At 37.4% G+C, this 20,992-nt stretch overlaps 1 protein-coding gene across 4 annotated transcripts in view; it reads left to right on the top strand.

Moving 5' to 3' along the window:
* CCHR6.PART1H3orf70 (chromosome chr6.part1 C3orf70 homolog) overlaps window positions 1-20,992 on the top strand; it is a 515,276-nt gene that overhangs the window by 14,120 nt on the left and 480,164 nt on the right. The gene's annotated exons all lie outside the window — the stretch shown is intronic.

Genomic DNA, 20,992 nt, shown 5'->3' with positions numbered 1-20,992 from the left:
AAGAAATCTGAATATTTTTTATTATGCTATATAAAAGTCTGTTGTTTATGGTAGCAATATGTTTCTGAGTTTTATACATCCAGTTTACAGCGATTTGATTTCTAAAATGTCATTTTTTTAAGTAGGGGAAGTTGAGTTATTGACTTACTTTCCCAGATTTCTATTGCAGCCTCATAAATGAGCAGTTGCATTTTATAGAGGTTAACTAGTTACCAAAAAAAGTATTTGATCAGAGTCAGCCTTTTGTTTGGTCATTATTTCATATAAAAGCAAGAAACCCTTGGGAGTAACATAGGTCCATATGTTCATAGGTAAGTACTAGGCTATCTGCCCGAGGGCATATGTAAGCCTAGCCAGAATGTATTGGCTTTCACCGCCCTCTTAGATTAGTTCCCGGTGCCTCTGTCCAGCAGAGCCATTAATTCCCTGTGCTTCTGTCCAGCAGAGCCATTGCAGTGATCCCCGGGGTAAATTTTCTGTTTCCCATCCACTCGTCAAGGTTTCTCTTGAAGAGTGTTAGTGAGGGGTTCTGCCTAATGTAGATTGGAATCCTGTTCCAAAGCATTGGGAGTCCCTGGGACAGGAATCTATCCCTCCAGCAAGTCCTATTTATCGTTATGGTGAGGTTTAGATCCCCAGAGTGTGTGGCTCTCAGAGATTTGTTTTTTTTTAGGCAGAGCATGTCCATCAATTCTGGGGTGGACATGGCCTTGTATGTCAGGCAGAGATCACCTCTGAGTAGGCGATATGCCACTGAGTACAGCTGGAGTTTCTTCAGTCGGGCTGCATAGGGCATCTGTCTGAGGCCAGTAATCCTCTTGGTGAGGTACTTCTGTGGTCTTTCCTGCTGTTGCAGGTGTCTTGTAAGGAACATCCTAAATGGGGCACTGTACTCTATGATGGGTCTGATGAGTGATGAGTAGAGGAGCACAATAACCTCTTTTGTTCTAGATGCAAACCCTTTTGTGATTAGGTGGGCCACATAGAAGGATTTTCTAACCACCTTGGCAATATGATTATCAAAGGAGAGATTACTATCTACTTGGGTCCCCAGATCCCTTATTTCATTTTCTGTATTTAGGGGACTACCACATATGTGGTAGTTCATGGGTACTTTGTTTTTTCCAAAGGGATTGACTATGAACTTTTTGGCATTTAGCTTGAGGCCATGATTTTGACACCAGGTATCCGTCTCAGGGAGACCCTTCTGGAGGATATCTGTATCATCCGGAGAGTCAATTATGGCCCCCAGTTTGCAGTCATCTGTGAACTTGGTCAGCCATAGTCCTCCTGTGCTTGCCTGTACCTCTGAGAAGTATATACTGAACAGGAGAGGTCCCAGGATTGAGCCCTGGGGGATGCCACTTGTAACCAGTTTAGAGTCGGACCTAGAGCCTGCAACTCTCACCATGTGGGTTCTATCCATGAGCCAATTGGCAACCCATCTCATGATGTAGGGGTTTATGTACAGGCTGGTGAGTGTGTCTATAATACCAGAATGGGGAATGGTGTCGAAAGCCTTTGTGAGGTCTAGGTAGGCTGTGTGGACCTCCTTTCCCTTGTCTAAAGCCTTGGTAACTGTCTCAAATAAGTTCACCAGGTTCAGGAGGCATGATCTGCCCTTAACAAAGCCAAACTGGGTAGGGTCCAATGTTTGGAGGTTCCTAATGTTAATGAGTTCCATGATGATGCGCTCCATAGCCTTGCAGACCAGGCTAGTCAGGCTTATAGGACAATAGTTCCCGGGATCCATTGTGACTCCACCTTTGTGGAGTAGGATAACTGTTGCTGTGTGCACTCTATGGGTACATAGCCTATAGAGAGGCTGAGTTTGAACATTGTGTTTAGGTGAGGGGTTAGTTCATTTTGGAGTTCATGTAAGACACAGCCTGGGACACCATCCGGTCCCATTGAAGCTGTGTTTTTGGCTTTGGATAGGGCTGTTTTAATCTGTGTGTCAGTGATTGCTGGGGCTCTACATTCTTCTGGTATGGTTATGGGCCCTTTAGGGGGGGTGAGAGGGGGGTGAAGTTTGCACTAAACCTGTCTGCCAGAATGTTGGCAATATCAGTCGGTTCAGTGTATTTTGTGCCATTCTGCACTAACTCAGAGCAGATCTGAGAGTTTCCACTTAGGTTCTTTACATAGCTAAAGAACACTTTGTGGTTATCTTTGGAGTCCTTGGCAATTTTTCTTTCGAATCTAGCCTTGGATGATTTTATGAGGGATCATAGTTTCTTGCTGATACTGATCAGGGATGTCTTTCCTTCTTCAGATTTTACTCTTTTCTGTACTAGTTTCCTCCTTCTATTGTGTAGCTTGTCTATGACAGGGGTTCACCAGACTGGTTTCCTTTTCTTGGAGGAGTGAGTCTTGGTTTTGCTTGGGATAGCATGATCCATACATTCTTGCAGGTGCACATAGAGTGCCTTTGTAAAGGATTCAGCAGCTTGGACAGCGTCCTTTAGCATGAGGGCTGTGAACTTTTCCACCTCGGTCTTAAGTAACATGAAGTTTGCTTTTGAAAAGTTTTTCATGGTGGGTTCCTTGATTGGGGGTGGGGGAGGAATGTGGATATCCAGAGTGATTAGTCTATGGTCTGATCTAACCAGTGAGGAGTTGACCTCTGGTGTAGAACACTGGTCGCCCATGTTGGTGATGACCAGGTCCAATATGTTGTCACCTCTGGTGGGGGTGTTGACCAGTTGATCTGAGGTGTTCGAGTTTATAAATTCTAGGAAGCGTTGGGCAAGGGAGTTTGTACTTGAATAGTTCTCCCAGTTAATGTTTGGGTAATTGAAATCCCCCAATATTAGGGCATTTGGTAGGACCTTCATATTTTCCAGTGCCTCTAGAAACGCGGAATAGGTGTCCTGGGTCATGAGCTCACATTGTGCTCAAAAACATTGAGCACACCAGGTGGGCTGAGTAGTTATTTTCCTTGCCATAGGATATAATCATACCTCTCCTCTTCTTAGTCTTAGCACTACTAGCAAAGACACTGCTATTGCAGTCACATCAGCTCACAAAATGCTGTTAGGAAGGAAATTAATGGTTGGGAAGTGGCCTAATTCTTTCCAAGAGCAGTCACCATACTTTTCATATGTATCTTTGACTGCCACTAGATTTAGTAAAATAATTAACCATTGGAATGGCATGTAAGTGCAAGGATCCAGTTGTGATCCTAGGAATGCATTAGAAATGCATCTTCTTTTCAGAATTGAATGTGGATTTTTATCTTGGAATCCAAAAGTAAGCTAAGGTGCACAACATGAAACCGAATAATCTGAAAAACAAATTGCCACAGAGAACTGTACCTCTCTCACACTAATTGCTCTTACTTTCCCATTCCAAGGCTGTAGTTTGTTGAAGTTCATAAGTTACTAGGCAAATACTTGTGCATCAGTCTGCAGAAAATTTACATGCCTATTCAATACCCAGGCAGTGACCAAAGGTGAGATTCAATCCATGTAACTTGTGTCTTTGAGTTAAACACCTTAACCATAACACCTTAACCATTATGCCAACCCCAACCCCTTCTGCCAATGCCCTATTAATGGATTGCATATCTTACTGAAAACAAATCACCTGTTTTCTCTGCTGATCAGTTTAACTCTTCAAAGCAACATTTGAACAGATTGTTTAGAAAGAGGTACGTGTTTCCCTTTAAACAGAAGCACAAGAAAGGATGCAATCATTTCCAGCAGAGAGAGAGGCAGAAAGAAGCTGAGTGCTGCTGGAAGCATACTATTTAACTATCCAGAATTTTGCAGAATGTCTGGATCTTTGTATGATACTTTTGGTCTGTTCTTCAAAAATGTTTTGTTTTCTGAGAAATCACTGAAGACTGAAGTTATTAAGTATTGACAGACATTTAAAACTTTATATATCCTTCAAAAATGCAAGCTAATACAAAACTTGTTTTTCTAGCAACTTTCAAAGTTTGTAAGAGCAATATTTAAAATCTGTGCCTGATTTTGGTTCTTTTACCCCATTTTTGCTTTGTCCAGAATTCCTGCACTAAGAGGTTGAGAGGTGTTCTTTCAGGCAGAGAAAAAAAAGTAACAGCATGTGCTAACCGTGCTTTTATGAGTTCATTGTTCTTAAACAGTGAGGAAAATAAGCAGCTCTGTGGATAACAAGGATATCACAGGGACGGAGAATGAAGAAGAAGCCAACCAGTGTCAGAACTGAGTGTAGCTCATGGAATGACATATGGTGACTGCTGTTTTAGCAAGCCATAGAGGAACAAAAAATGGGGATAGATGTTAGTGAAACAACACAAGCTGCCCACCATCAAGAAAAGCTGACATTTATCAGGGCCTGGGTATATCACTGCATGATGAGGATATTTGCATGTCTTTCTTTCTTTTCTTTTCTTTGGGTGATAGGGTAAAAGAGGCAATTCCAACTGAATAAGTATCAAAGGTTGGATATCATATGATATGTAGCAACAAAATATTTATAAATACTTTATGCTTGTGCATATTTGATGTTCATCATATCGATCACTGCGGTATTAGCCTTAGCTATATGGGTTATATCCTGTCAGGGATTTAACAGACAGCCAGCTTCTAAGGCTTCAGGGCACCATCCTCGTGCCAGAGCTGTCAAGCAGTTTGAGTTGAGCTGACTAAAAGTCAAGTTTGAGCACAAAGCCCTTCAGAGCTTTACTGCTGCCATAGAGTATACCCTCTGAGGATCTTGAGGATTGACAGTCGGGTTTTGCTTTCCTTTGCCGGGCAGATAAGTTTTCAGAAAAGTTATTTTAAATCTAGAAGTGTTCTGTTTTAATAGACTGTCTGCAGACTGTAACATACTTTTAAATGGAGAGTGTATTTTTTTCTGTCATCTTAAAAGTGGGGTAAATTAAGTAACTGTAAACATTTTTTTCTGTGTAGAAGTGTTTATTTCACTTTTGTGAGGTGGCATAGTGTTTTAAAGTGCTTTTTACTTTGTTTTTCTTGTCAAAAATAACTTTTGTGGACTGGTAAGTTTACTAACAATTGTTGCTTGTCTTTCCAGAGAAGGAGGCAGCATTGTCATCTTGACCATGGAAGAGACTACTGGTCACACAGTTGGTTCTTCTTCCAGCTACAAAAAAAAAGTTTTAAGCAAATAGCCTTTCCCACTACAGCATGCTAGCTATTTCCCTCAACAGAAGGTGGGTGAATCTGCTGTGGCTTTTGTTGTACCTCAGAGAACTTGGCTTTTACCCTGGATCCCTCTGGTGTAGCAGCTACAGCCAGTATGGACCAGGGATTATCCAAATCCTCTGTGGCTGCTGGAGTCCCTCAGTGGGCAAGGGAGAGCCGCTGTTGTCAGGCATGGGAGAGGGAACAAGTAAGGTTTCCCTGCTGAGTTAAATGTTGTGCCTGTCTCTGAGGAAACAGTTACTGCTGCTACCATCAGTAACATGGTTGGCCTCATTTTATATGTCAAAAGACCCCATAAAACCAGACATGTATCTACTTCTCCTCAATTTTCTTTGGATAGATGTAGTTTACTGGATCTGGCTCAGGGTGTAATTCAGGCTACATATCCTTCTTGTAAAGAAGTTTCTGGTAAAGGAGGGATTCCTCTTTTCCTGAAGAGATTCACAATTCCGAATTTGAACAGGAAGATGGAGAGTTGGATATCATGTTTTTTTTCAGATTTCTGATTCACATTCAGAGGAGAGCTCAGTTTCTGATTCTCCCTGTGGGGTGTCTCTTTCTCTGAGGCTATTGCTTGAATGTGCCAGTATTTTCAGTATGAGAACACTGAGGTTTCTCAGTTCCTCAGAAAATACTGAGTTGTTACAGAATGATTTTCCGGAACCTACATCCATTCCTCCTGTCCTGCCTGGTCTAGAGGATGCTTGTGTTACCTCATGCTATTTTTCTGATAGTCAGCCAACTGCCCATAAAATAGCAGATAGGATATGTATATAAAGTTCCTGAATGTTTTAATTTTTTATAAACTATTCGCAAATTTGATTCAGCAGCTATAGCTTTAGTTGATCTCTCTGCTGCTAAGCACTTAGTTAATTCCAATTCTACACTTTCTGATAAAGATGGGAAAATTATTGATAGGTAGGGATAAAATTGTTTGCTTCTCCAATGTGAATTGTTAAGCTCATAAGTTAAGGTTTGTTCTGACAAATTTTGAAGAATGAGGAATGTTTTATCTGCAGTTTCTTCTTCTTAGGAAAAATCTGCTTTAAATAATTTAATTTCTTTTGTTGCATAGGTAACTACTCATTATTTGCAGTTTGTGTATGGCTCTACTGATACTTAACCCAGGGCTATGGCTACTGGTAATGTTTTGAATAGATTTACATAGCTGCATTCTCATAAGCTCCCAGATGATGTTAAATTGAGATTTTGAATTCTTCCTTGGACAGAGATTTAGTATTTGGTCCCTTTGCTGCGGAGTTCATCAACAACTGTGATCAAAGAGGCAAGTTGATCCAGTGAATCTCAAAGATTTTTCAGTCCTCCTTTTCCAAAATGTCCAAGGGATTTTCTTTATCCTCATCCAGTTTTGGCAAAAAACAGAATAAACAGTCTCAACAAAATTCAAGTAAACAGACGTTTAAGAAGAAATGCCAAGGGAGTTCCAAAAAAGAAGTCACGAACCTCCCAATATCAAAGAAAGTCCACCAAGTCTGAATGACTATTCAAGAGACCTTGTGACCCCCCCCCCCCCCATCCTGGCCTTGATTTTCTTCCAGAAAGTCAGAATTTCCATTTCTTTCTTTGGCAACAGATTGTTTCAGACAAATGGGTTCTAAAAATCGTTCAGCAAGATTATAGATGGAAGAAGGACGCACTTTATCTTTTCAAGGAGATAATTTTTGATCCCCCAGATCAGGCATTTTTGTTTCCACCAGTTCTTCTTTAGGTGCTATCCCAAGGACTGATAGAACCAGTTCCTCCTACCCAGATGAGGAATGTTTTTTATTCAAGGATGTTCCCAGTGCTAAAGAAAGAAAATGCTCATAGACCAATTCTGCATCTTTCTTTCCTAAGCCTGTTTGTGATAGTGCCCAAATTCAAAATGATGTCACTTCACAACCTGTTACTACTTCTTCCTCTTTCAAGTTTCCAGGCAACACTAGACTTAAAAGATGCTTATCACATCCCTATTCATCTGGACTTCAGATTTTTTTAATGTTTTGTGGTTCTGGATCACATTATTAGTTCTACTGTTTAGACTATCCACTGCACCTAGAGTGTTCACAACATGTCTCATTGCACGCTACACGGGATCCACATTCTTCTGTATTTAGTTGACTTGCTGATCTTTGCAGAGTCTTTTTTCAAAGTATCAGAAATCTCTTTTTTGGGTGAGAGAGCTCTACACAAGCTGGGATTCCAAGAGAAAATTCAAACATTTTTCTTGAGTTGTTCACATAAAATTGTTTTCCTGGGATGCCAACTAGACAACTCAGTTCAAAGAGTTTTTTTCCTCAGGAAAAAAATAGATCTTTTTCTTGATCTATTTCTAAGGTTTTCCACACAGACTGCAGTCACTGTGAGGGAATACCTCAGGATTTTGGGTCTCATGGCATATATGATTTTCATGATACCCCTGTCAAGACTTCATATGAGAATGATGTATTGGTATCCAAAATCTCTTTGATCCCAACATCAACACCCTTTATTTTTTGAAATCCCAGTGCTGAGGTTGATCAGAAGAGAAATCTTTTGGAGGAGACAAAAGATTGCATTGAATCCATGTCTTCTCTTCTCCCTTCCTGCTCCAAAGCAGTCAGTAATCACAGACACTTCAGACTTTGGGGAGCCGTTTCAGGAGGGATAAAAGTGCAAGGGTTATGGGACTCTAAGTACAGATGTAGTCACATACAAATCAAGGAGATGCTTGCCCTGATCAAGGCAGTCAATGTTCTCAGCCATCTTTAGTCCCTAGAACTTCTTCAAGTGGTTACAGACAATACTGCAGTTATGAGGAACATCAACAAGCAAAGGGAAACAAGGTCATAGCCGCTTTGCAGACTAGCCATGTTACCTCAGGATATAGCTTCACAGCACAGTCTCATTCTGCAAGCATCCTACTTTCCATATGAGCAAAACTGTGTGTCAGACAAGCTGATTAGGACCATGGCAAACCCTCACAAATGAAAACTAGATTAGGTGGTCTTCCCAAATTTGATCCATCTGTAGGGAGTTCCACAAATAGACATCTTTGCCTCCTGTCTGAGCAATCAAATGGCAAGATTCTGTTCATTGACTCTATGCAAGAAGGCCTGTAAGACAGATGTCTTTACTCTTCCTTGGACAGGAATGTTTCTGTATGCTTTTCTACCCTTTCCAGTAATATCCAGTTAATTCTGAAGATTCAGAAGAAATCCCCCAAGATCATTGTGGTGACTTCCTTCTGGCCCAGGTAACCATGGTTCTCTCTTCTTTTGGAAATGGCCAGGGGCAAGAACCACAAGCTTCCTCAAGACTGGATCTTCTCACACAAGAAAAAGGGAGTTTGATTGACCCTGACAACAATCATCTTCAGTTGACTGCATGGATGATAGGGCTTAATTCCTTTTAGACACCTGTTTACTGAGGATGTGCAGCAGGTACTAATGAAGGCAAGAAAGCCTTCTACTAGAAAATCTTATATTAGCACATGGAAAATGTTTTCTTGTTGGTGTCAACAACATAACCAGCACTCATCCAGGCCCCCCCCGGTTTTACAATATTTGTTTTAGTTACTATTCTGTGGCCTTTATTTTTCCTCTATCAGGGTTCATTTATCAGCCATTTCAGCATGTCTGTCCATGCATCATCCTCTTTCAATGCAGTCTCATGTTAAAATGTTCATGAAAGGGGTTTTGCATAAGAGGCCTGCAAGAAAATGGTTTGCCCCTCCTTGGGATCTTAATCTTGTGTTAGAGAAGCTAACACTTGCTCCATTTCAACCAGCTAATCTGGCTGACTTGAGGTTCTTAACATGGAAAACAGTTGTACTGATTGCTCTTACTTCTGCAAAAAGAATATCTGATTTGCAAACGCTTATGGTGAGTCAACCCTACCTCATTACTCATAGGGACAGGTTTTCTTTCAGAAGTAATCCTTTTTAATGTTTAAAGTGGTATCTAAATTTACTTTAAGTGAAATTATCCATCTCCCTGTTTTCTTTCCTGAACCTAAAAATGAGTGAGAAAGGATACTGCATACCTTGGATGTCCACAGACAACTTGGGTACTATCTTGACAAAACTAAATTTTTCAGATCTTCTGATCAATTGTTCCTTTCTTGCGAAGGTAAAAATAAGAGACAACCTGTGTCAAAATAGACTATTTCTAAATGGTTGACTAATGCTATTACCTTTTGTTATACTTACCATAACAAAACTATTACAAGCAGGGTCAAGGCCTGCTCTACCAGTGCCTTGGCTTCATTTATGGCTTTTTGGTAAGGGTTGGATTCTAAAAGTATTCTAGAAGATGCTATTTTGTCCTCTATACATACTTTTACAAAGCATTATAAGCTTGATTCCTTCACTAGATCTAGATCAAGCTTTGCTAAGACCAGTCTCCAAGGGATTCTGGACTCTTCTTCTACTTGCCAAATGTAGTTTGCTAAGGTAATTTACCCATATAGCAATGGCTACTGCAACAGTGATCAATATGATGAACAAAGCGCAGTTGTGTAAGCTGAACTTAGCATAACCGTACATGTTCAAATGATCACTGCTGCAGTAGCCATTCCCTCTCTCTCCCTCCACCCCTTGTTTTTTATGTGATTTTTATGCCAGGGTTTGGACATTTTCTTTCTAGTATTGTCCTTTTGGGGCTCAGCCTCACTTTCTCTGCTGACAGGAAAGCTCTGAAAGTTGTTTTATAGTCACCTCAGCTCGAACTGTTTGAAATTTGGATGTAAGGAAGGTGCCCTGAAGTTTCAGACACTGGCTGGCTGTTATATCCTTGGCAGGATATAACCCATATAGCTAAAACTACTGCAGGACTGACCATTCAAACATTGTTATAGTAAGTTCAACTTACACAAGCATACTTTATGGTAAGTTTAACTTATCCAACTATACTTTCCACTACATATGTATGTGAATTGTAGGTTTGATTTCCTCTGTTCATGTCTGTTTCTGTAGTGTATGGATGAATAAGTGAATTAACCAGACAGTACTTTTAGGATGGCCCTGAAAGAAAGCATATGTACCTAGTAGGCATATGCAATTAAAAAGTGACACTAACTGGTCAAGTATAATTTGGCAAACACACAGTCAACAGAGAAATGGCCTCCATGGGTCCCCTCAAATTATCTATGGTACAATCCCAGTTATTCTCATTAAGGGTCATATATAATTACTAACCAGGGGATGAGTAAGGCAAGTCTCTAACCAAATAGGATACAGTGATTCTAGCACAAAAAGGGAAATTGGCTATGCTTAAAATGGCCCATAATTGTAGCTAGCCTAGTACTTACCTATGAACGGTGTGGTCTTTGAAAATTCAGTCTTTGTATGTTTGTACAACTGCTTCGTAAACTCCCTGCATTGTACCACTGATGAAGGAATGCTTTGTAAATAAGGTTTAGTAGTATAGTTCCATGTCTGGAATCACACTAAAGTTGTTGCCATATTACTTTGGAGGTGCTCCTGAAGTAAGCAGCAGCATAAACCACAGAACTTCTGTTTGTTTTAGAATGTTTTTATAAGAATATAGCCCGGTCTGCTTATGGTTGTTGCACTGTATGGAAGTAGCAAGACAGTTCTTATTAGATTGTTGTTTCACTGTTCACTGTTAAGACCGTACCTCATTAAATGGTCTGGAATTCACAGAGTAAGTAAGGAAGTTAGAATATGAACTGCTAAGATTGCTCTGAAATCTGAAAAGTATGCAGTGCAGCTATTTTTTGTATTTTTATTTAAAGCCTTTGTATCATCAGCTGTTATTTTAATGTTCTTAACATTTGCCTTGTTACATGTTGCAAATGTACTTTTATAGTCATATTTTATTTACGTTTCCTTATCTTTAAACTTATTATTATGTTACTTTAAAATTATTTTATGGTGCAAACTGAGCCAGTATGCTATGGCCAATTATTTTTGAATATCCTGTTTTAGCAGCTAACATAGTAGACTTGCTTGCTGTGATACTGGTTGAAAACTGGAGAATCATTTTGGTTGTAGTCCTTTCTGTATGAAGCTGTTAACTGAAATACAAATATCGCTCATCAAGGTATTGTCTCCTGAGACAGGGTTACATAGAAATGATATTGAATTTCTGCTTGGTGATAATAACAAATGTTTAAAGTTTGTGTGAGTCTGTAATGGTGTTTGGGTCAGAGTTATAAACAGTATTAAGGTCATGTGTTTCTTTGTCAGTGGGTGAGACCAGGATAGTTTGTTTACAAGAAGAAAGCAGTAGAGATCTGTAGGGTCTCAAACTGAGAGCTGCAGTCTGAATTTTTTTCTATACTTATAATTGTACTGGAGGTACCTTAGGCTGCAGTCTACTAGCAGAGGTATGTTCTGGATCACTGTTGACCATAATATATTTGGTTGGCCTGAGTTAAGTACTTATTGTGGATATGTGATAAGAAGCAACAGCAGAGATGGAGAACCAGTCTGCAACACCAGTATCATCTCTTTACACTCAACCTCAAAGTTGAAGTGACAGCTGTTATTTTATTGTGGAGGAATACTGCATTTCCTATTCAAAGAGTGCACACTTTTAGGGGCAATGTAGGAAAGCAACTATATCTTCTTCTGGCAAATTGAGCACTGAATTCCTCAGTGTACATATTACATTCTTATCCATATAATAAAACTAGCTTTTTTCCCTTAAATTGTTGCATAGTGCTGGGATGGTAATTTCTTACTGAGCCTAAAGTTAATCTCATTAAGAACATTAGACTAACTATTCTCTGCTGTACCTCAAAAAGATTGCAGTTTTTTAACACTGCTGATGTCCCAACGTACTATAATAAATTTATATTTTTGGCATCTGTTTGTAGGTTGCAGTTGTCACATGTTTTGTTGTAATGCCAGTATACAATTGAGTGTAACTCTTTGTTCATTTTGCTTTTTTTGTGGAATTTGGGTGTTTTATCATGAATACAGTCAACAAGAACCTTCCAGTGGTGGAACAGATACATTTCACTGCCATAGTTGATTAATTTGGTGCCCATTGTTGTCTCCCACAGATTAGGCACCCCTCTATACTAGGTTGCTCTATGTTAGAGCAAAAAAAAAAAGAGAGAGAGAAAGAGAGAGAAAGACAAAGGTCCATTTTTCAATGCTGCACTCCTTTCCTTCTCCATGAGGAGCAAAAATCTGAAAAAAAGCAGATCTACCAATCACGACCCTTGAAACCTTGCACCCGGGGTGAATGATACCTTTGCCCTGACCTAGTTACACTTCTTCAACATTAAGTAAAGGTTATTCTTTCGCTGTCTCTGAATATGAGATAATGGTTATAAAGTGATGTCCAGATACACACACACACACACACACATATATATATATATATATATATATATATATGCATGAGTTCTAGTCAGCCCATTGAAGAAGCAGCATTATGAACAGAAAACAAAGCCAGACCAGCTGTATGAAAATCAGCTGGTCACATGCACTGGATTTTGTCTCATTGTAAGATTGCAATATAGTGGGGAACAGAGAATTTACTCTCTCAAAGTTGGTGTAAACAATTAGTAAGGAATGTGGGTGGTGCAGGGGTGCCCACATGCAAAATATTTATTTTGTTTTTGTTTGAATCTTTGGGATTCAAACTGTTTGGTTATATGACAGGCATTCAAAGTTTTGATACTCTGAACCACATCTGTCATAGACTCATTAATATATATATATATATATATATATATATATATATATATTCAAATAACGGTACTGTTGCTGGTGAATAGTAGTTGTCCATAAGGCAAGTACTGTTAACAGTATAAGTACAAAATTTTGTCTTTTAAACATAAGGGATACCAAGAAATGACAAATAAGTATGTTCTTTTCTCAAAGTATTCTGTGGTGGCCTTACAGTGATATGGAAAATGAGTACTAAGCAAAAAGTTATGGTGAATGTTTAGTGATCCAGTATGTAGCATTACATATATCTCTGATTATGACTTTCTGCACCATGTCATTGTATTTTTACTGACTTTTCAGGGGCTTGTTGTTCTTAATTACAGAGAAACACTGGCCAGAAAAAATTGGTGTAAAGTCAATGACAGCCAAAAATGTAATATTATTATTATGAGCCTATTTTCAGATCAGAGCAAACTATAACTGGCAGTAGTGCATAGTTCATGCAACATAAATTTAGTACATTATTGAGCACTTTATGTGTGCAACAGATTCAAACAAATTGGATAAGAATTTGTGGAAGAATTTGTTGAAAGTGTTAGAGATTTGTCCCTATGATACGCTCCAGCTTGGTAACAAAATGTATTCATTTCTAGTTATCATACTGCCTTATAAGCAACCCCACTGTTATGCTACCAGTACTGTTTGTTGTAAGAAAACTGTATTCCAGATGATGCTTTGTAAAAATTAGCTGTGCTGAGACATGTGCGTAAAACAAAACAAAATCTAATTATATAAATTAAAAGCAACTTATACACTTTACCCCGTGCTAAAAAGTGGTGACCAGAGACCACAGAAATGGCAAATAATAAATGGGTCAAACCATTTCAGGGACTGAGCTCCAGTGATGAGACATAGTACCTGAAAAGGCATGTAGCAGTTAAGAGATGTTCAAAAAGGAAATAGTCTATAGCCATTTTTTGATGAATGAATATGGGAGAGCCTTCTGCGGCACAAGACAATTCCACTAAAGTGGCAACTTTGGGCATTTACCTTGTGGCAGTAACCCATTTTATCTTAAAACCAATATGTATATGTCACCAGAGTCATGATACAAAAAGGACTGATGGTAGCACCATCCCCAGAGGTAGATGACTGACTATTTTCATACCCCAAGAGGAATAGCAGACAAGTCCATTATCAATGGTTCAGTTCTCAATCAGTTCCGGATGAAAATGATTTACCATTTCATGGCAGATCTGACCTTTCATCTGAGAGAAATGAATGACTAATACAGTGATAGAGATACTGATGCAGCATGATTCCCAGTGGAGAACATTCTGTGAAGTGGCTTAAATTGTCAACATTCCTAGACCATTAGGGTCACATAGCTGCTATCTATGCACTTTGGATGGCTCCTTTTAAGGCTACTTTTATAAGGAGTGGTCCATTTCTAATGCAGAAATGGTAGAAATGCTAGGAAAAATGAGTACTGGAAATCATCACAGATAAGTAATATGACAGTGCTGTATTACAGCCTTGCAGTGCATGGAATATTCTGATTACACTCTGAAATTGTCAAAAATAAAAGTTTGTTATGTGTCTTTCTAAATTAGGTGCATACTAAAGTTTGTTATGCACCTTTGACAAGGTTATTATTGGATCTCATGCTAAAATATTCATCCATTAAACAAATACAGAACAGTGTTGGAAGCATCTCATCAGCTTTAAAAGGTATAATACAGGGAACACACACACACACACACACACACACACACACACACACACACACACACACACACACACACACACACACACACGTGTGACAGTATGAGTTACACTGTTATAAGATTAGAAGGTGCACCTTGCTTCTATCCGCTGTCTGTGTAGCAATGCTAAGTATATTGCAGCTTTGAAAGTTGTAAAGTACTTCCACTCCTACATTCTTTTCTCTCTGTAAGCTGTAGTAAACAAGCAGAACTAAAGCTCCATAAGTTAAGGAATAATTATTAGGTCTACAGTCATAGCTGTTTGTTAATGTAGTCTATGAATAGATTTAACACATTAGTAAACTGTTTACAACTGGAAACCCAATTATAATACTGTATTTGGTTGACCAAATACATTGTTTATTTGCAAAAATAATAACAATAACACGTAGGGTTCAAGGACATCGGTTCAATGGCGTACTCAAATGAGTAAAATCTGAATGTCATAAATTAGCATTAAACATACTGGCCAGCTGTTCTCACAATAATGTTGCTTGTTGTTCACTTTACCTAAGGCTAAAATGTAGAAGGTGAGGAATGCATTGTATTCACTACTTACATATCAGTTGGCCAGCAGCTGCTGTACATAGAAACTGTACTAAAGCACACTCATGGTCTCTCTCACTTTTTTACTTTTCAGTGTACTTTAAGTTAAATATTCATCACATAGAAAGGAAGTCTTACATTTGTAAAAGATCTGAAAACAGCAAGCCTCCTTTAGCCGCTCATTCAGGGTTCACTGCACTGACTTTGAGATACATAGCCCATTTTTGAGGTACATGTTCAGTATTTCAAAACTGTTGAAAGTTAGTTACATTATAATTATTTTTTCTTGTCATCATGATTATTTAAACTATGTAAACAGAGCATAACTACCTTAAAGCTTTTATTTAACAGGATTCTGTTTAGCTTAAAGAATAAACTCCACCAAGTAACTAAAATATATTTTTCAAAATGTCTTGGCATCAAAATTACTCTACAGGGAATGGTATTCAGAGAGATTAGCTCTACATCATTTGTGATGACTTTTGATTAAATGACATGTGAGAGTCATATGAAGCAAAGTTCATTTGTGACTCATTTGCATGACTCTGAATAACACTTATTGCAGTTGGAACAACTGTAATAAGTGTTTCCCATAAAGCCCTCCAAAACACTGCAGACCTCATGTCAAACCATCTTGTGTTGCTTTTTGCTTTCCTGCATAGTAGTTTGGCAGGAGAAGCTTTATCTGATTTATATTTTATTTTTTATCTCTGATTTTACCATTTGCTGTTAATAAGATAGATTGTAAGCATGAAAACCTTAACTCTTGCAAGGGGCTGTCTATTTAATAGTTTTAGTTGTTACAGACTGTAGGCTGGACACTCCATGCCTTATCTCAAACCAGTGCGTGTTTTTCTGAATAACTGTTTGACAGGATAAGCTTTATTTGATTTATATATTTTTTATCTCTGATCTTTACTATTTGCTGTTTGAAAAAGAGAGATTGTAGGCAGGCACACTGTATTTCACAAGAGGCTTATTTAATTAATACTTAAGCTGCATCTGAAAAGAGTTGTGAGCACAAACTATAATGTGTATTTGTGTCCAAAGCAAACCACATGTCTATGTTTGAACATGCCGTGCACAATTAGTATAGAGGGTCAAATAACTACTTTATGAAGTACTCACCTTTTTAGAAGATCAGTTCAATATACTTCATTTAATATTGGTTTGTCTAATGTTTTATGAGTTTTTTTTATTAACTATGCGCTCTAATTTTTGTGAATGGCACGATTATTGAAGTAAATGTTTTTGTTTCTATTACAATTCTTTGCTTTAACTATTTTATTTTACTGAGAATGGATTCATTAAATGAGTATGCTATTAATAATTAGCTGAAGCATTAGCATCTTGTCCAGTGTACTAAATGCTGTATGTGTATACATTATAGATAACTGTAAGACATGATAATGGAGATTTGTGTTTTTCATGTCAAAACATGGAAGATTTGCTTGCTATTATTTGTAGTAAATCTAGACTTGCTGAGGATGATTGCAAAGTACAAACAGGACATGTTTAGGAGAGAAAGTCCCCTTTGCTAGTAAAGGCCACTCTACCTCAATTAAAACTGATACTACAGATGACACCTCTGGAATTCAGGATACAATTGTAAATTGATCTGAGTGCTCGGAGCACGTAGGATAAAAGAAAGAAAGGAAGAATGTAAAAAAATAAATAACTAAGAAGAAAAAGAAACTGACTAATGTATATAATGCTGAGCAAAAATGTTTTTGGTGTTCTTCATTGAATGTATATTTCATTGAATTGCTATTCACTGAAAATGTTTCATTAAAGGTATAGTCAGTGAAATGCAAACACACTGACTACCATTATATATAGAAACAACCGGAAATGCAGCCATCAGCATAGATAACTAAATGGCATGCCAAATACCAATTGGCCTAAAACCCTACAACATGCAAAATCAACTAATGTTAACTACCTTACGCACTATCATCCAATTACATGCATACGCTATACACCACACTGTTTTAATGAACCACAATTCTGTTATTTACAAGTTTAATGAAATGCACATTTAATGAAACATCACTACACTTAGCAGGTGCAAGGAAATGTATATTCAGTAAATAGCCATACTCATAGAAAAATATACTAACTAAAAGGACACTAGGTATGTAACATCCAAATATGAGCTTATTATAAAACTGCTTATTCACACACACACACACACACACACACACACACACACACACACACACACACACACACACACACACACACACACACACAGTTTATAACAATACTATATCAGTGTTGCACACAGAAAGTAGAAAAAAGAGTCAAGGGGAATGCTGATAAGAAGTCTAAAATGAACCTGGAAAGATTAATGAAAATTATTGTAAGGAAAAGGGGCGGGGGGACTGAGATTTTGAACACGGCACAGTACAGGCTGTGGAAGGACAAAGACAGCTAAATGAGAATTTTATGCTTGCAAATGATGTAGGCAGTGAAAACAGTGAGATTAATAAGATTAATGGAAACGAAAAATATTCTTTTGTAAAAACTGAAAGAGTAGACATTACTGAATTAGATGTGCACACGTCTTCAAATTAGGTTGTAAATAATAAATTAGTAATTTGAGATTCAGCTATTAATGGAACTGATATTCACATTTGCAGAGAGGATAATAAGCAATGAATAGTCCTATGCTTGCCAGGAGCAAAAATATAAGATGTGAGTAGGCCATTGGGATGTCAATGTAAGTAAGTATGGAGCTGTTTTTGTTTTTGTCCATGTTGGAACAAATGATTTCATCTTGAAGAACTTAATGACTGTTGAAAAGGAATTTAAAACCCTCTCAGATAACATAACTTATACAAATGCCATGACTTATTTTTCTCAACTCGCATACAGAAAGGAGACTCAGGTCAGTCTGAATTAAACTATTTTTTTAGATAAACCCCTACATAAAAATGGCCCATTTAAAAGCAGTGGGAATATACTTATAGAAGACGGAGTCAGCTTGTCATAACAAGAAAATATACATTTTGCAGCAGATGCATTACAATATTTGACTAACACAACACACATTTTTTGTCAGATGAGAAGTTTAGCAGTTCACAAATAGTAAAAATTATTTATATGTACTGGTTGTTAATGCATGGAACATTACCAATAAAGTGTTTGTATTGGAAAGTGTGCTGTGTTCACATAACATTGATGATGCTATTGTTTATGAAACATGCTTAAAAATCAGTGACTGGAAGCCACTTATGTCACGGTGTAAATGTTTTTACTGTAACAGACATTCTAGCAAAAAGTCATATGGAAGTGTTGTGATAGGGATTAAATGAAATCTTTGATTCTTACATCTCTAATGATAACGTTGATACAGTAGATCATGTAACTTTGACAAAAGGCAACCCTGGAAATGTATATTTTATTTTTTATCTCCAAATTAATGTTGTAATGTATAGACCTCCAAAGAAATGCATGTATTTCTTGCATGAAATACAGGAATAAGAAATAATAATGGTTGAGGACCTGGAATTGCAAAGACAGACTAGAATGCTATTGATTCTATGGTATTAGTAAAGAAATAGTTTATAACATATATGCAGGAACAATAGTTTTTGCAGATTGTAAATAAACAGACCAAGAAACACAATATACTGGATATTGTTCATATACCTAAGGAGTTGACTGAACTTCTTGTAAAGTTTTATCTCTTTTGATGCTTAGTCATCATGGTATTATAAAGGTTAAACTGCAGCTAGATAATTCTGCCAAACTGAAATCTAAACCAGTGTACAGAGGAACAGTAACAGACAATATGGAAACAAAACAGTCATTGTGTAAAATTAATTGGAGTGATGCATTCATCAGAAAGATTTTAGAAGGAATGTGGCAAGCTTTGAAAGGGAAATTTTTTTAAAGCCAATAAATATATAAAAAAAAATGTTCAACATTGGGCTCTAGGCATAGAAGTTTGGAAGAAAGTATTTCCATAAAAACAAGATAATTAACATGCAAGATAAAATATAAGAAATGGAAATAAGGTTGAATTATAACTTTGCAAATGAAATAAATAAACTGAACAGACAACTTAAACATGGTAAGAGACAAGGAAAACTTTGGGGGAAATTTACATAAATATATTGAAAATAATTCAAAATCATTTTGTAGATACATATAAGATGTGATAGGAATAAACGTATACAAACTGATAAACTGTGTGTAGATTCTAAAACTTATTCTAACACATAACAGATTATAGACAAATTTACACAATCTTATCTAAAACAGTTTAGATCCACAAAGGGGGTGGTGTTTTTTTCCTATTAATATATGGGTAACTTCAGCTACTGAAATTAAATTAGGTCATGTTGCAAATTACTAAGCAAACTGGACCTTAGTAAATCACAGGGAGGATACAGAATTAATAACAGTGACTTGAGAACACTTCAGTGTGATGTAGTAGTCAGAGGCGTGGCTGGGGTGAGACAAAAGGTCAAGCTCCCCAGATGCATATTGTTAGGGGAGAGCCTGATCAGGCTTTATTGCATCATTTGCAGTCAGAACTGAAGTGCTGTAGTGTTCTGTGTCTTCAGTGGTATAATGGTCTCTGTGTGCTATAAACTGCTGCAGCTACTTTTTACTCAAGTCCTCAGTTTTTTTTAAGTGGGCAGCAGATCCAGGGAAACACTGGGCACAATAATAGCTAACTACACCTCTGCTAGTAGTACCATTACATCTCTTATTCACTAGGTCATTTAAGAATGTAGAGTTTCCTCAGAACTGAAGATATGCTCTTGTTAAACCAATCTTTAAGGGAATTGGAGTAGGACAAACCAAGAGTTATACAGTCTTCTAACTCCATTTTTTTATTGTGGAAAAATAAAGAAGAAGGTTATTTTGGATAAATTATTGTCAAAACTGGAATGTCATCATTAGATACAGCAAATCCCACCTTTCAATTGTTAGCATATTTAGAAACCAAACATGATTTATTCATTGGGGTACTGGCAAACACCAAATTAATCAGAAAGGGTCCCAATTCCGAACTCTGAGGTACACTAGGGAGCAATGGGAAGTGTCAGAATTAGTTCCTTGGGTAGTAACACAGAGTGTTCAACTGACCAGACAGTTGTCAATCCATTTGACAAAGTGTTATTTGTATAAATGTATTGCTACTCATTCATGTATTTTAAAACTGGGGCAAAGTGTCAAATGCTTTTGCTATATCTAGAAAAATGACACAACCAGCAAGTCATAGGTCCAAGGAAAAACTACTATCATTATAAATTTCAGCTAGATTGGTAAGAGTGTTATGATATCAATTATGGAGACCAATCTTCAGCCTTTGACAGAGTTATACTTAAAACTCTGATGAATAAATTAGAACAAATAGATTTTAATATGATCTTAATAAGATGGATAGCTGCATGGCTTACAGATAAGATATGACAAGTATCACGCAGCAACTGGACACATAACCTTTAAGTTACAGTCAGAGTGTCCTGGAGAACTCTGTCCAAGACTAGTACTTTGAGTTATCATTCTTATAAGATGTGTTCTGCAGTCTGTATGCAGATGAGTTGAAATGGGACATCTGATTACATGTCTTATGAATAGGACATACATGTAAAAGATTTGACTGAAGTGACTAGTTGGACAAAGAAGAATGATATGCTAATAAATATATCAAAAGCTAAGTATATGAGATTTTTGAGACATGGATTTAAAGGTCACTGTTTAATGTAGCACAGTGATTGAAACTATACAATGACAGATCTAGCTTAGAGTGTTTTTTTTAATCTTGTTAATGAGATAGTGTTTGATAGTTATAAAACTGTAGGCTGTTTCAAAATATTTATAATGGCTAGGAAGTCAGAAATGGTAAAACCATTGCTATGATGTACAGTAGACCCAAG

The sequence above is a fragment of the Protopterus annectens genome, chromosome 6.part1 (genome assembly GCF_019279795.1).
Source record: "Protopterus annectens isolate FY-2018-M chromosome 6.part1, PAN1.0, whole genome shotgun sequence".
In the NCBI taxonomy this organism is placed as follows: domain Eukaryota; kingdom Metazoa; phylum Chordata; order Ceratodontiformes; family Protopteridae; genus Protopterus; species Protopterus annectens.
The sequence above is the reverse complement of the archived record's forward strand: the minus strand, read 5'-3'. Positions and strand labels throughout refer to the sequence as shown.